The sequence below is a fragment of the Trachinotus anak genome, unplaced genomic scaffold, assembly GCF_046630095.1.
Source record: "Trachinotus anak isolate AG129_WGS33_773 ecotype Australia unplaced genomic scaffold, CSIRO_AGI_Tana_v1 ptg000042l, whole genome shotgun sequence".
NCBI lineage: Eukaryota > Metazoa > Chordata > Actinopteri > Carangiformes > Carangidae > Trachinotus > Trachinotus anak.
In genome coordinates this window covers 1002268-1018346 of record NW_027273893.1, presented here as the reverse complement: position 1 = coordinate 1018346, position 16079 = coordinate 1002268, and the positions used below count along the sequence as shown (strand labels likewise).

Below are 16079 nucleotides of genomic sequence, written 5' to 3'. Positions count from 1 at the left end.
AGACAGAGGGAACGTCATCAGTGTTGTCTTTCTTCTGTCTCTCTAATATTTTTCTCATATAGTCTGCAAGATTTGTTTCATCATCAGTTTCCCATTCATTCTTAAACTGAGGCAATCTGTAGGGTCGTCCAGAGTTTCATATGGGGTCAGACCAGTAGTGCTGGTAATGTTTATGTACAGTTTCACTAAATCCAAACAGCCCGTCCATGGTCTGCCAGTTTCCTCAATGCACTTTTTTAATCTATTTTTTATTGTTCCATTCATTCTTTCTACTAGACCTGCACTTTGTGGATGATAAGCACACTGGTTTTTTAAGTCTATGAGGAACATTACACCTATCCTTTTTATTATTTGATTTACAAAGTGTGTTCCATTATCGCTGTAAATTTTTTCCGGTATGCCATAGCGAGGAATTATGTCCTTACATAATGCTTTTGCTACTGTTAGAGCATCTGGGTGTTTAGTTGGGAACAACTCTATCCATTTGGAGAATGCATCTATTATTACTAGACAAAACTTTTTTCCTTCACTTTGATTAAGTTCAATAAAGTCCATATGGATTATTTGGAACGGATATTGGGGTGTTGGAAACTTACCCCTCTTTGGTCTCATATTTCCCTGTGAGTTATGTTTAGCGCATATCTAACATGCCTTACAAAAATGTATCTGTCCTACCATCCCTCCTGTTGAGACGTGTAGAACCATGGCTCAATATCGCTGCCCATTTGTATAGATTCTTTGGTAGGATGGGTTTATTTTCTGGTCAATTATAGATCTCGTCAGTCAGTTTAGCACCATTTTTTATCCATTGATCTTTTTCGTTTTGTGGACTGTTGCATATCTTTAAGCACATCAACTGTTATTGAGTTATTTTGTTCCAAACTCATCACTTCGGTGCCTTCTGCTGCTTCTTTAGCAGTTTTACCAGCAAATGCATTTCCTAATGAGACTAGGTCTTTATTTCCAGTATGTGCCGCACATTTGCATACTGCTAGTTCTTTAGGAAGTTTTACTGCTTGTAATAATTCAGTTAACAACTGAGCATGTGTCACAGGTTTTCCTACTGAGGTCACCATTCCTCTGTTTTGCCAGTATTGAGCAAATGTATGCACTGTAGCATAAGCATATTGACTATCAGTATAGATCGTTACTATATTGTTTTTCATTAGCTTACATGCTTCAGTTAGTGCCACTAGTTCTGCTGCTTGTGCTGAGTAATTTGAAGGTAGTTGTCCTGCCTTTAATACTTTATCTTGCGTTACTACAGCGTAGCCTGTTAAGGTTTTCCCTTGTTCGTTCTTTTTTGATGATCCATCAACATAAAGAACTTCCCCTTTTCCTAAAGGTTGGTCTTTTAGATCACTTCTGCTTTTAGTCATGGCTTCAGCTAATTCCTGACAGTCATGCTTTGTGCCATCATTTGGCAGTGGCATCAATGTGGCTGGATTTAAGGTTGTACATCTCTCAATTGTTAGGTGAGGTTGCGATAGCAATGTTGACATGCACGATAGATGTCTAGCTGGTGACAAAAATGTCATGTTTGTCTGCAGGAGGAGTGCAGAAACCGCATGTGGAACTCTAAGTGTTAGTGGATGGAACAATACTATTCCTGCACTATTACAGCATCTGGTCTTAATGAGTTTAGCAAGGTGTACGGGTCAGGAACGCATGGAGCTCTTTGAATAACTGCATTATTTACTGCTTGTAAATCTTGAACTATGCGCCATCCTGTAGATGGAGCTTGCTTCTTAACTGGGAAGATGGGAGTGTTACATGGAGAGTCTTCGCATTTAATTATCACTCCAGCCTTTATGAGGTCTTCTATTACTGGTTTAATGCCTTCCTGTGCATCTGTTTTAAGGGGATATTGCCTAATGCATGGTCTGTACTCAGTTTTTGGTCTTATTTGTACAGGTAATGCCCCTTTTATTAACCCTACATCAGATGGCCCCTTGGACCATAGTTCATTTGGTACTCCTTGTCACAATTTCTCTTCCTCCTCAGTTAACAATATGTCTCACATGTCTTTGGTGTGCATGTGTGTTCCCTCATGCACCTGTATTGTCCAAAACAAGGATTTTCTTATCAATCCTGTTGCTGCACTGGCCCACGTATTTACAGATGTGGGAATCCAGTCAGTTGCTTTTTCTCCATCCTGTACCATTTTTCCCAGATCTTTCCACTCAAAGTCTCTGCTTTTATACAGACATATGTGAGGAGGGGTCCACATTTTTAAAAGTTTGTGGATTTCAGGTCCCAAAGTTACTCCGATTACAGAGTTGTGCTTTGTGTCAGAGTACACGTAATCTACTGTGACTCTGGTGGGAGTTAGCTGTTTTAGCTTTTTCTCATAATCTCTATCTGGACCTGGTGTATTTCTGTACCACATGGTCACATGCAGGTCGTCAGGTGACATTTTGTCCTGCGGAGTTGAGATGGCTTGCCTCCCCTCAACCCCGGCTGTCAGTGCTGTATGAGTGCGTGTGTGCTCCTGAGCCCGCTCGGCACACATTCTATAAAAAAAATAAAAATACAAAAAAATTCAAAATATAAAATAGTCAAATGCGTTCCTGGGGCCAGAGCGGGCGACATTGAATCTAATCTGAAGCTGCTGGCGAAGGATAAACGTAAATACAGTACGATTGTAATGCACGTTGGCACTAATGACACCCGATTACGCCAATCGGAGATCACTAAGATTAATGTGGAGTCGGTGTGTACTTATGCTAAAACAATGTCGGACTCCGTAGTTTTCTCTGGGCCCCTACCCAACCTGACCAGCGATGACATGTACAGCCGCTTGTCATCGTTCAACCGCTGGTTATCGAGGTGGTGTTCCGCTAACGATGTGGGCTTTGTTGATAACTGGCAGACTTTCTGGGGAAGACCTGGTCTGATTAGACGAGACGGCATACATCCCACGCTGGATGGAGCTGCTCTCTTATCTAGAAACTTCACTGAGTTTATTAGAAAGCCAAAGCCATGACAAACCAGAGTTGAGACCAGGAGGCAGAGTCGCAGTCTTACACTCTTCTCTGCGCCTCTCTTAGAGCAGTTGCCTGCCATTCACCCCCTACAAATTGTGTCTGTCCCCCGACCACCTACATTTAAATATAATAAATCAAAAGTGAACAGAGGAGGAGTTAGACATGAAAACCTAATAAAAATTAACACAACTGTTAGTCCAGAACCAAATAACAGGAAAATTAAATGTGGATTATTAAATATCAGATCACTCTCATCTAAATCTCTACTAGTCAGTGATCTGATAACTGATCATCATGTAGATCTGCTCTGTCTGACTGAAACCTGGCTGCAGCAGGATGAATATGTTAGTCTGAATGAATCAACACCCCCCACTCATGTTAACGTTCATATCCCTCGAAGCACAGGCCGAGGAGGAGGGGTGGCAGCCATTTATCACTCCAATTTACTAATAAATCCTAAGCCTAAGGTTAATCATAATTCATTTGAAAGCCTTATTCTTAGTCAGTCTCACCCAAACTGGAAGACACAAAAACCAGTCCCACTAGTTACTGTATATCGTTCACCTGCCCGTTACTCTGAGTTCTTATCTGAGTTCTCAGACTTTTTATCTGAGTTAGCTCTCAGCACAGATAAAGTTATCATGGTGGGTGATTTTAACATTCACGTAGATGTTGAAAGTGACAGCCTGAGTATTGCATTTAATTCATTATTAGACTCAATTGGCTTCTCTCAGCATGTTAATGAACCCACTCACTCTTTTAACCATACCCTTGATCTGGTTCTGACTTATGGGATTGACATTGAATATCTAACAGTTTCTCCCAGAAACCCTCTTTTATCTGACCATTCTCTGTTAACATTTGAGTTTTCAGTCATGGACTACACAGCATCTGGGGAAAAAATCTATTACAGCAGGTGTCTCTCTGACAATCCATGGTACAACTCAGAAACACAAGCTTTAAAGCAAAATTCAAGGAAACTAGAAAGAAGGTGGCGTTCTGCTAACCTGAAAGAAAGACAGCCTATTGGCATACAAAAAAAAGCCTCCGTAAAGCCAGAACATCCTATTATTCATCATTGATAGAAGAAAACAAGAACAATCCCAGGTTTCTGTTCAGCACTGTAGCCAGGCTGACAGACAGCCACAGCTCTGTTGACCCATCTATACCTTTAGCCCTCAGCTGTAATGACTTTATGAGCTTCTTTACAAATAAAATTGTCTCTGTTAGAGAAAAAATTCACCATCTCCTCCCCACAGCTGGCTCAGATGTACTGTCCAGTTCAGCAGCCTCAGAGTCGACTGTAACTGGCTTATATTTTGACTGTTTCTCTCCTGTACATCTCCCTGAGCTCACTTCAACAGTTTCATCATCTAAACCATCGACTTGTCTTCTTGACCCCGTTCCAACAAGGTTGTTCAAAGAAGTTTTTCCTTTAATTGACACCTCTATATTAAGTCTGATTAACTTATCTTTATCAACTGGTTATGTACCGCAGGCTTTTAAAGTTGCAGTAATTAAACCTCTACTTAAAAAGCCTACTCTTGATCCTGATGTTTTAGCCAATTATAGACCTATATCCAACCTCCCCTTTATTTCCAAAATCCTTGAGAAGGTTGTTGCAAACCAGTTATGTGATTATTTGCACAGGAATGGTTTGAAGATTTTCAGTCAGGTTTTAGAGTCCATCATAGCACAGAAACAGCTCTGGTTAAGGTTACCAATGATCTCCTCATAGCTTCAGACAATGGACTTGTCTCTGTACTTGTCCTACTAGATCTTAGTGCCGCATTTGACACCATTGATCATAAGATTTTATTACAGAGACTAGAACATATGGTCGGCATCAAAGGAACCACACTAAGCTGGTTTAAGTCATATCTGACTCCTCTATCATCACAGAAGTTAGTCATGGAGTTCCACAAGGTTCTGTGCTAGGACCAATGCTCTTCAGTCTATATATGCTCCCTCTGGGAAACATTATTAGGAGGCGCCAGATGAATTTCCATTGTTACGCAGATGACACCCAGCTGTACTTATCCATGAAGCCAGGTGAGACTAACCAGATAGCCAAGCTTCAGGTGTGTCTTAAGGACATAAAAACCTGGATGACCACTAATTTCTTACTCTTAAATTCAGACAAAACTGAAGTTATTGTAATTGGCCCAAAACACCTCAGAGACACACTATGTGATAATATACTGACTTTGGATGACATCACCTTGGCCTCCAGTGCTAGTCAGAAACCTTGGTGTCATTTTTGACCAGGACTTGTCCTTTACTTCACATATAAAGCAAGTCTCTAGGACAGCCTTCTTCCACCTGCGCAATATTGCTAAAATCAGACCCATTCTATGTCTAAAGGATGCTGAAAAACTAGTTCATGCATTTGTTACCTCAAGACTGGACTACTGTAACTCTTTATTGTCAGGATGTCCCAAAAATTCAGTAAAAAGCCTCCAATTGATCCAGAATGCGGCAGCACGAGTACTGACAGGAACTAGGAAACAAGATCACATCTCTCCTGTGTTAGCCTCTCTGCATTGGCTCCCTGTAAACTCTAGAATCGAATTTAAAATCCTCCTCCTCACCTACAAAGCCATTAATGGTCAGGCACCATCGTACCTTGGAGAGCTTATAGTTCCCTATTTTCCCAATAGGACACTTCGCTCTCTAAATGCAGGTCAACTTGTGGTTCCCAGAGTTTGTAAGAGTAGAATGGGGGGGGGCAGAGCCTTCAGCTATCAGGCTCCTCTCCTGTGGAACCAGCTCCCAGTGTGGGTTCGGGAGGCAGACACCCTCTCTAACTTTAAGATCAGGCTTAAAACGGTCTTGTTTAGTAAAGCTTATAGTTAGGGCTGGCTCAGGTATGTCCTGACCCATCCCTTAGTTATGCTGCTATAGAGCTAGACTGCTGGGGGATTCCCATGATTCACTGGGCGCTCTCTCTCTATTTCTGTCTCTCTCCCCCTCTCTCTCTCGATAACTTCATGCCATTAACTTTGTATTTTTTCTCTCCCGTAGTTTGTGCTTCTCCTCTCTCTCCCTCTCTCTGTCCTTATTCTGCAGGTATCTCTGCCCCGGGAGCAGCAGGACCCAGATCCACCACTACTCATCTTTACTATTAACCACTGTTACCCGTCATTATTATTGATAACACCATTACCGACACAGCTGTTCCTGGTCTCTCTCTCTCTCTCTCTTCTCTCCCCTCTCCTCCCCCTCCCCCTCTTTCTATCTTCTCCTAAACCCAACCGGTCGAGGCAGACGGCCGCCCACCCTGAGCCCGGTTCTGTTGGAGGTTTCTTCCTGTTAAAAGGGAGTTTTTCCTCCCCCCTGTCGCCAAGCGCTTGCTCTTTGTGGGAACTGTTGGGTTTATTCTGTAACAAAGTAAGGTCTTGACCTTACCCTGTAAAGTGCCTTGAGATAATGTATATTATGATTTGGCGCTATACAAATAAAATGGAATTGAATTGAATTGAAAAAAAGCCAATTTTTTTTTTTGTAACAAGTCGGTGAAGCTGGAGTACACATTCGCGCACCTGCTGCACCTCTTGTCCATTTAAATGGTATGACCTTCTCAAATTTTCCATGTCAATCACAAATTGGCGTATATCCTCTTTGTAGGGTGTTACGCCCTCTATAGCCTTTTTTACATCGTCAATCGTCCAGGTTCTGTATACCAGAATAGTTCTATTTCCTTCATCAGCATTAGGATTTGCTACCTCAATCATTGGGTAAGTGTCTGCCTTATTTACATGTAGCAAGGGTGGAGCTGATGGCAACTTAGGACTAAATATTTTGCCCAGGGTTTTGGACCATGGGGCGGATTCTTCTGTTGTGGCTCTGGTCTTTCTTTGCGGTGTGACCTCCTCGTAATTTGGAGGTAAGGTTAGATACAATCCTGTTCTCAACATAACATGTCCACCTTGTGTCGGCGCTGCTACTGCTGCTGCGCTTTCTTCCTCAAACTCTTCCTCAGCTACTTCCTGCCTACGTCGCCTACTGGAGGTTGTTTCATCATCCTCCTTTCTGTGAAACATTATCTGTTTGCTTCTTTCTATTTCTGCACTTTCTTTTCCTTTAGCCTTCCTATCACCTTCTTCCCTTTTCTGTGCTGTTTCCAGCCAGTATTTAACATCCTCATACCCATCTTTGCACATTTTCTTTTCATTTTTATTAGCTTTTGCAATTGCTTCTTGTAATTCAATCAATTTATGAGAACTCAATTTACCATTATAGTTATATTTTTTAATCCATTTTTCAAGGTACTTTACCTTTTGCGGATCTTTCATTTCGATATATTTCCAATCTTTGCATTGCAATGCTTCTCTAGATTGATATTTACTGTTTCCTTTTCCCATTTTATATGTGTTTTAGTCCAGTGTGATAACACCTAGGGTGTTCTAAACACTGGGAAAATTAAGCAGGACAGTGATTCAAATTTCCTTCTGTGGTAATTCTCACTTCAACTCTTTTAGAGTGGAGAATTCTTGCCTTTGCATCCACAAAAGTCCACTGTTTGATTCTTGCTTTTTGGTATGAGACAAAGCACCTAGTGGTATTTTATCTCCAATCACACTCACAATCACTCATTCAGTTTTTTTTTATCGTTTTTTCGCTGCGTTTCTTTTTCTCACGGAATTTAAGTGCATCAGAGGGCTCCGCCGCCCCGCGGAATTTAACTGCCTTGCAGGGGACTCCGCCGTCCCACGCGGAATTTAACTGTGTCACAGGACTCCGTCGTCCTAATTACCTGCCAGTGCCTAGGATATTCAGGGTTTTTCTCTAAACGCGCAATGACCCTCAGTCATTCCATTTTTCTCTTTTTTTTTTTTTTCTTTTCTTTTTAAAGAAAACTGTAACTCACCGATATGTCTTTTCCCTCTTGGACTACCGTCAACCGTTGGATTCCAGCCAGCGGGTCGGATCTCCCAGTCCCGGAAAGGGTCTTTAAGAAAACTCACTCTATGGAGTCCACTGTGGCCACGGTTTTTTTCCTGGTGTCCACCCCGCCCGCTGGAATCCTCAGGTCTATTGGTATCCGGCTCGAAGGACCAAGTTAATGTCAGGTTTAAACAACTCAAAACATTATTAAAAATACAAAGAGAGAAGACACAGAGTGAGAGCTCTTTTTACTCGCGAGGAGAACGAACAGAGATGTACTCAGTTACACTCTCCAACCCGCTCTGAGTACATCTTGCCGTCTCCTCTTTTTTATTTCCTTAGGGTGGTCCCTAGTTACATGAGAAATGCAGCCTCTAAAGGATGGGGAGCACACAGGCTGCACTCCTTATCTAAAAACGTTGTAAGAATGTTTTTGTTTCTAGCAGGTGTTCAAGGTCTGGGACCTTGCTAATTTATCAGTTGCATAGTTTCTCAGAACATCCCTCTACTCTAACTCAAAGACTTTCATGTTTATCTCTTCAGTGTGGTTTCGCTCTGCGCCCCGTCCTTGAATCTGCATGAGAGTCCTCCTGATGTCTCTGAAAAACAGCTTGCACAACATCCTACATAGTAGCAAACACACAGGCATATGTATGACTCTTAAACAGTATAAGCAAATGTAAGATAACTTCTATGTACAATAATTCCAACATTTATCAAGTTTCTTCACTGCAGCTTCCAGTTTATAAGACTTACTCAAGAAGACTGGAGACTTGAGTAAAGTGTGTGAATACTTATGTCATTGAGAGATTCCAGTTTTTACTCTCTAAAATTCATTTTTCGGCAGACTGATGAACTCCATATTCCTCCTGTGTTTGAGTAAAAACAGTGGTTTTTAAACAGTACTTCATACATTATAATGCAGGTTCGTACTTTTAGACGTTTGAGTATTTGTTCCACATGTTGGGAACAAGAAAGAAAGAAGATAAACAACTGCACAGATTGATTCCAGAGTGAGATAAGTTTAATGCCCTGTTACAGTATGTTGAAAAGCACAAATAGAAATTTTAGTTCTTTATAAATGACGCAGCTAACATAAGTTTAACCCTGACACAAAGAGGTGTCTGGTTGGCTCCTCATCCATTCATCAGGCAGGTGCGGCAGCAGAACTGGCGGTAGAGCTTCTTCTCACAGAGACGGTTGGACTTGACCATGTCACAGAAGACCTCATCAGCTGACAGAGCAGAGAATCAGTTTAATACTGAAAATCCATGGAGGCTGAGCACAAGAACTTCACTGTCTGTTCAACTGACGAGAAGTTATTTCTGCCTTGTTTTAAATTTCATTTCTGAGAAAACTGATAGCAATGTCTGGAAAATATAATCCTGGAATTATGCATGATTCAAAAGTGCATAACTTACTGGTATTAACATGCAATCTATACATGGATGCGCTCTGTGGATGGTGACGTCTGATCAGTGGGGCCTTTGTATTTACACCTGGTATTAACAAGTGCTTCTCTGACCTTTCAACGTTTCTTCCATGTACAGATGTTATTTACACCTGGCTGAGATCTGTGGCCTTGTGTATAAATGTTGTAAATACAAGTGTGAGTGTGAGTCATATCCGGCTTTTAGTTTTAGTTTCACTTCAATTCCTTCAACACTCAGATTTCTGGGAATTGGCACTTTTCAGAGGGAACTGCTGACAGGTAATTCAGCCAGCCTTTAGCCGTGTTATGCCAGATGAGTTCAGTGGTGTAGCTGGTTTATCGCACCTGTACATAAAGTTTCCTGATTCTAGCTCTTATACAGACTGACTTCCCTGTGACACTTCCAGTATCACATCTGTATTTAACCAGATTTGTTTGTGTACCACAGTCAGACAGTAGACCATGTGCCTGTTAGCCTGTTTGCCTGTTAGGCTGTGGATACTACTCCTGATTCCTGCTGCAGCTTCATGAAGCATATTTCTTTACCTCCACCAGCAAATCATGTTTGTGTGTCCAGCACTGAAAAGGTGCTTAAGGTAATAAAAAATGTAGAATACTTGAAATACTTAATACATGTTGTGGTCTGTATCCAGTATATACAATACATACCCAAGGAAAATAACTCAACCCCCCCGACCACAGGAACATTTGTCAGCCTGTAAGCATCACCTACTTCTTATCAAAATAACATGAAATCCGCAGCAGCATGTCAGTCCTCCTTTGCATGTGGGTGTACTCATAAAAACATTGTTCTATAGCTCAACAAGAGAAAGAAAAACTTTAAATATTTTGGTGAGGCTTTGAAACACAGGAAGTTAAGTGGTTTACTTGTGACATTATAGCTAGCTGACATCATATAAACATGAAGTGGATCAAATCCATGATTAGGAAATTGTTCAGTTTCCAGTCAGAAAAGCTGAGACATGAACTTGTAGCTGTGGAGGTCATTCACAGCAGCTGAGAACTGAGATCCCCCATTCTTATCACTAAAGCTTCACTACGTCACATGAAAATCTGTAGTGAATGAAGCTGATGTGGGTCAAAATCTCAAACTCACCATTACTACATGAACCATTAACAATACAAGTCCTGCTGACCAGACTGTAACCCTCTCTGCATCTGGTGCAGGTCGTTCCGGGGCCAGTGCAGCTCAGACAGTTCTCCTCACACCTGGAGACGCAGAGCGACATGAAACCAGCAGAGCAGAGCTGAGATCAGCAAAATCTATACAAACACAAACACATATCCCATTTCCTTTTATAGACAGAGTACAGGGCTGATTGGAGGGACTCCAGCAGCAGGATTATGATGTAGGGTTAAATCAGTGAGACTAAGAATCACTCACCTGTGACACATCTTATGAGGGGCTCCTGCTGCCTGTGCAGGGTAGTAGCCAGGAGAACAGGTCTGCACACACCTCCACTCCTGCTGCAGGAAGCCCTCAGCACACTGGATACACTCCTCCTTACCTGGTCCTGGGGAACAGATATAATAATAATAATAATAATAAGAAGAAGAAGAATAATAAGAATAATAAGAATAATAATAAGAATAATAATAATAATAATAATAAGAAGAAGAAATTTTATTTATAGGTGCCTTTAAAGGCACTGAAGGACTAAAGGATTCCTTACAACACAGTAAAAGATTAAATGCATAAAATACAACAATACTAAATAAATTTGAATAAATATAATTGCATAAAATAAATCTGCATAAACACTAGTGAGCTAAACAGAATAAGCAAGCTTAACGAGTTGTGTTTTGAGGTGGGATTTAGACCCCAGGGTGGTGAGTACAGGCAGGTGTGCAGAAGTGCAGTAGATCAGAGAGGTACCAAAGTGCAGGCTGTGAAGTGACTTGAAAGTGAGAAGTATAGTTATGAAGTCAGTGCAGAGTTTATCAGGGAGTCAGTGCAGCTGCTGGAGGATAGGAGTCTGCATCCTGAACCACCTGAAGTTTACGGAGGAGTTTGTGAGGAAGACCAGAGAGGACAGAGTTACAGTAATCGATGCAAGATGTGACTGAGGAATGTACCAGAATAGCAGTGCTGACACTTAGGGTCAAAACTCAAGATCAAAACCTGCAGATCACTGTACAACATATTATCAGGAGCACACACAGAGGTGATCAAAATGTACTCACACCTGTATCTGAACCATTTAAACCACAGGTCTGGATACCTCAGGTTTCTGCACATACAAACACACTGACCTGTACAAGTCCAACAGGAGGAGTGGCATGGGCTGCATGTCATCTCCTCCAGGTGGAAAAAGGTTCCATTGGTGCATTCAGGAACAAAAGTCATCCCGGCCAGACTGCAAACAAAAACCACAGCTGCATTACAAAAGTTCAGATATAAGCAGCAGTCTTTGCGTCTTCACGTACCTGTAGCCTTCACTGCAGGCACTGCATCTGTCTGCATACCTCAGGCATCTCATACAGGTGTCATGACACCTCAGACAATGTCTCTGATCTGCCACAGGGAACACACACAGGCATCAGTGTAGTGGAGCAATATCTGGACTGCTGGGTCTGTTTAACATTCAACATGAATTTACATACATTAAAAAAATGATCTTTGTACAAGCACAAACACTTCATTCACCTGGAGACCATGTTTACATTCATTCTAACAAAGAAACACTCTGTGTCCTTAAGGTCTGACAAATACGTTGAGTGTGTTTCCTTCCTCATTAAATATACAAAGCCAGCTTTCTTTCCGATGATGTTGGGTGACTAGCAGTCGTCTTCTTCCCTGTCTTTTTCTTTACTATCACCAAGTGGCAGTCAGTGGAATCATGAAGCCAAGAACAGGACAGAGTTGAAAAGTCAAAATAATTTCCTAACCTTTCCTAATCAATTTCCTTTCCTAACCACTGTTCCTTGAACTTGATGGAAAACACCGTGAGGTCAAGGAAAGATGTGAAGGAGAGGTCATTAGGACATTTTTGCATATAGTATTTTATGATGATATTGTTAACTAGAAATCTGGACAGATTTAAAAAGAATAAATCTATATTTATGGATTTGGAGCTTAGACAAGGATTTCCATAAGTTTTGGATCATGTTACATGCATAAAACAGCTGCTCTGTTTCTATATTAATGTGGGTCTGCCAGGGTTAAACTACAATGTGAGTCCAATACATCCATAGGTAAATCGCTTTAAATGTTGCTGCAGCAAGGAGTTGCAGGACAGCATTTTCTCCTATCCTTTCAAAAAGGAAGGTCCAATGTTTCCTATGCTCAAGGAGATAAGACAGGAAGCACTGAGGCTCCTTTCCTTATCATTTAGACAGACAGGGACCATGAATAACCACACACCCCCAATACATCCCACGACCAATCTGCAGGAGCACTGACAATATATAGGAACAGTGGTGAAGCTCTGATTTATACGACTGGTACATGATCAGATATTTAATAAAAGAGCTTACTCTCGTCAGCAAAGTAACCTGTAGGGCAGGTGTCGACGCAGCTGGAGTTGAGTGTGTTGAGGTAAAGGCCTCTTCGACAGGAGAGACAGTCTCCAGCTGATCAACCAACACATCTCTCGCAGCCTTTATTGCAGCGTCTGCAGCGACGAGATGCCGCGTCCTCGTAGTGTCCCAGTGGACAGTGGCTCACACAGGTTCTGCACACATACAGGAAGACAGAGAGTCAGCTGACAGCACAACATGGACTTCACTGACTGAGTCCACGAAACAAAAAGACTTAATATCGGTGGGTTTTTGGAGAAGCTGCAGAACTGCCACTGATGAGATGGATTGTGGGTCGGAAAACCAAAACAATGAGCTAAAAGAAGCTAAAACGCTCTGTTCCTTTTCTCAGCTCTTACCTGCCACTTTTCAAGCTGCCTGAGCTGAAGTGGACACAGTTGAGACAGTGGTCAGCATCTGGTCCATCACAGCCCTGGTCCCCACACTCACTGTGACAAGGTCCTTGATGAACACCACAGGGATTGTGATCAGCACCATTATCACCACCTTAAGTCAGTTTAGATGGGAAGGTGATGAAGTATTTGATTGGATTCTCTCACCGTTGTACTCCTCCTCCTCTTCATGGAGCTCTGGCTCCTCCAGGTGCTCCTCCGGGTCTGGGGTCTCCAGCATCCTTGAACGGACGTGCTCAGTTCTGTGGGGCTGGTAAGGGTCCTGAGATGTGCCATAAAGGATCAGCGTCCATTCTTTTAGGCTGCCTGTGTCAAATAACAATCATAATAATAACCATGTTAGAGCTTTTTTTAAGTTACTTCAAATAATGACATCAGTGCCAAATGTAATAAATTTAAGTCTGTCCTCCTGTAAACAAACAAGCCCATAGGTCATCTATCAGCAGGTTATTATGACCCATAGTTAGGTTTTGTTGCTAGGCAACATCTAGTGGCCATAATAATGATGACAGGAGCAAAGGGAAAAGTGCAGCGACATAGTTTATAGAGCAACAAAGTCCACGTCAGGAGGAGGTTGGGGTGGATGGATGAATATGACACAGGAGAGCGGTGTTCGATTCCCATGTGACAGTAGCAGTTTATGTTGTTTCTATTATCTATGACCATTTGTTGTTATTATTGTAACCATGACAACAAAGATCGACCACACCACAACTGTTACTTTAGTAACCATGATGAAGAGGGTATGTACGTCGTATGTGCAGTCCACATGTTTATTATTGTTGTAACCATGGCAAACAAGGTCCAGGATGCCTGCCGCCACAGGGGCGCTATTTCAGGAGACACTGCTGTGGGTCGTAGCAGAGGGTTGTTGATTCAGGTTGGAGGACTGGTTGGTAAATTTAAATGAGCCTGAGTGTATATGTGTAGTTGGACCTTACCCAGCACCTCGGGGTTACATGGCTTTGATGGTGAGTCAATAATTTCTGGAGTCCATGTGCCCTCTGCCCTCTCACCCCATAGATGAACCGTCATGAACTCCCAGTCCCTGAAGCCCTCGTTGGAGCTGTCAAACTGCCTGTGAACAGTGAGATGGGGGCAGAAAAGGTGACGTTAAGCAGATACATATTAATGTTAATGAGCTAAGGTGGGGCCCCAGCAACTCTGAACTGTGCCATTCACACATGAGGAAATCTGAGGTCCTTAGTCAAAAGCTGTGTTTAGAAAACAGTTTAGAGCTTCAGCAACCAAAGTTTTAAATAGTGAGAGTTTAGAAAATTCTGAATTTAGGAGCTCACAGATCTGACAATGTGACCACTGCTCTCCATATTTACACACCCAGCCGTCGGGATATGACATGACATAGTGCAGAATGTGCAGCTGCCTGTTAATGTGTATTGAACCCCCAAACACTTCCGAGAAACCAAATCCTGCTAGGTTGGATGGTGGGTCCAGGAGTGCGGGGCTTGAGGCGTGGCTGAGGGTGGTGACTGCTTTGTTGTGACATCACAAAGTTCCAGAAGTCCTGACGGCTCGTTTTAAGGCTCGGTTTCTGAATACAGGCTGTGTGCATTTCTCTGTGGACTGAGGCTTTGATACTTTCACAGTATTAATATAGAACCTAGACCTGCTTTATAATCACAAACACGTGGACATCTACCTTTAGACTGGATGGAGCTTTATGGGCAGTGATCTTTCTGCTTGCTCTCTGGAGAAGGGCACGGTCCTCACAGGTCAAAGTTGGCAATCTGGATAAAAAGTGTCACTAGCCTAGCCACCAGGCTAAGTTACTATTGTACTTCCTGTGCTTCACACTCAGGAACCCTCCAGATCCAAATGCCCAGTCACTAAAATCTTTAACCTGGTTAAAACGAACAACAAAGGCATGTCAAATGTAATTTCTGTAATAATTTATATGATAACCATTTTATGTACAGTAGATACAGTATATTCTAATCCACTGTATCATACCATAATTTGGTTTTTAGCCATGCTAGCAGTGTGGCTCAAGGGATGATAATGACTGTCTGTTGCTTGGTCCATCACACTGTCTTATCAAAAACAACATTACAGTCTCTCCAGTGTACAGTTATCTCAGTGTGAACTGTTTTCTAACAGTAGAAAATAATAGGGCTGCAAGCATGAATTTTACTGTCTACACGTCGTATTATAGGCAACCTCAAAGGACTTTGATCATGTTGTCATTGGCTAAGCTAAACATTGTTTTAACCACCGTCTGACCAATGGACAGTGAACCTGAAGCAATGAAGAAGAACAAATGAAAGATGGCGCAACCAAGTGTGAAGTGTGAAGTGAAGGCGAGGCCCAAACTTTCAAAAGTGTGGAAACATTTTAGTGAAAGTAAAGCAACAAAATAGGTTGAATGCAGACACTGCAGAGCAGAGCTGGCATATCACGGCAGCATGGCGGTGATGCATGAGCACCTCAAACGCAAGCACCCTGGAGCTGTGACGCCTAACATTGCTCTGGATGGGTAAGTTTTACCGAGGAGCTATTTATAGTTTTTGTTTACCTTTCAGAAAAGAAGGCCTCAAGGATGACTTTAACTATTTGAATGCTATGTCATGTCAGCTAACGTGTTAGGCCGTGTTCAAACTTGGTGTCTTTCTTTTGACAAGTGAAGCCAAGAAGAGCGCTTTTTCAGTTAGAAAGAAGCTGACAGCGTTTTTACACAAAAATGTAGGCACAGAAATGTAGGCTAAAATGTTAACTTAGTTTTTCTAACAACGAAATTAAACACACACACATTGAACTACAACTTTGAGACATGTCTAGTTTTACTACACAAATAAACATGGT

At 42.0% G+C, this 16079-nt stretch overlaps 1 pseudogene; it reads right to left on the bottom strand.

The window, feature by feature from the left end:
- The window catches only part of LOC139615097 (proprotein convertase subtilisin/kexin type 6-like), a 33300-nt pseudogene that overhangs the window by 3380 nt on the left and 13841 nt on the right, over window positions 1-16079 (bottom strand).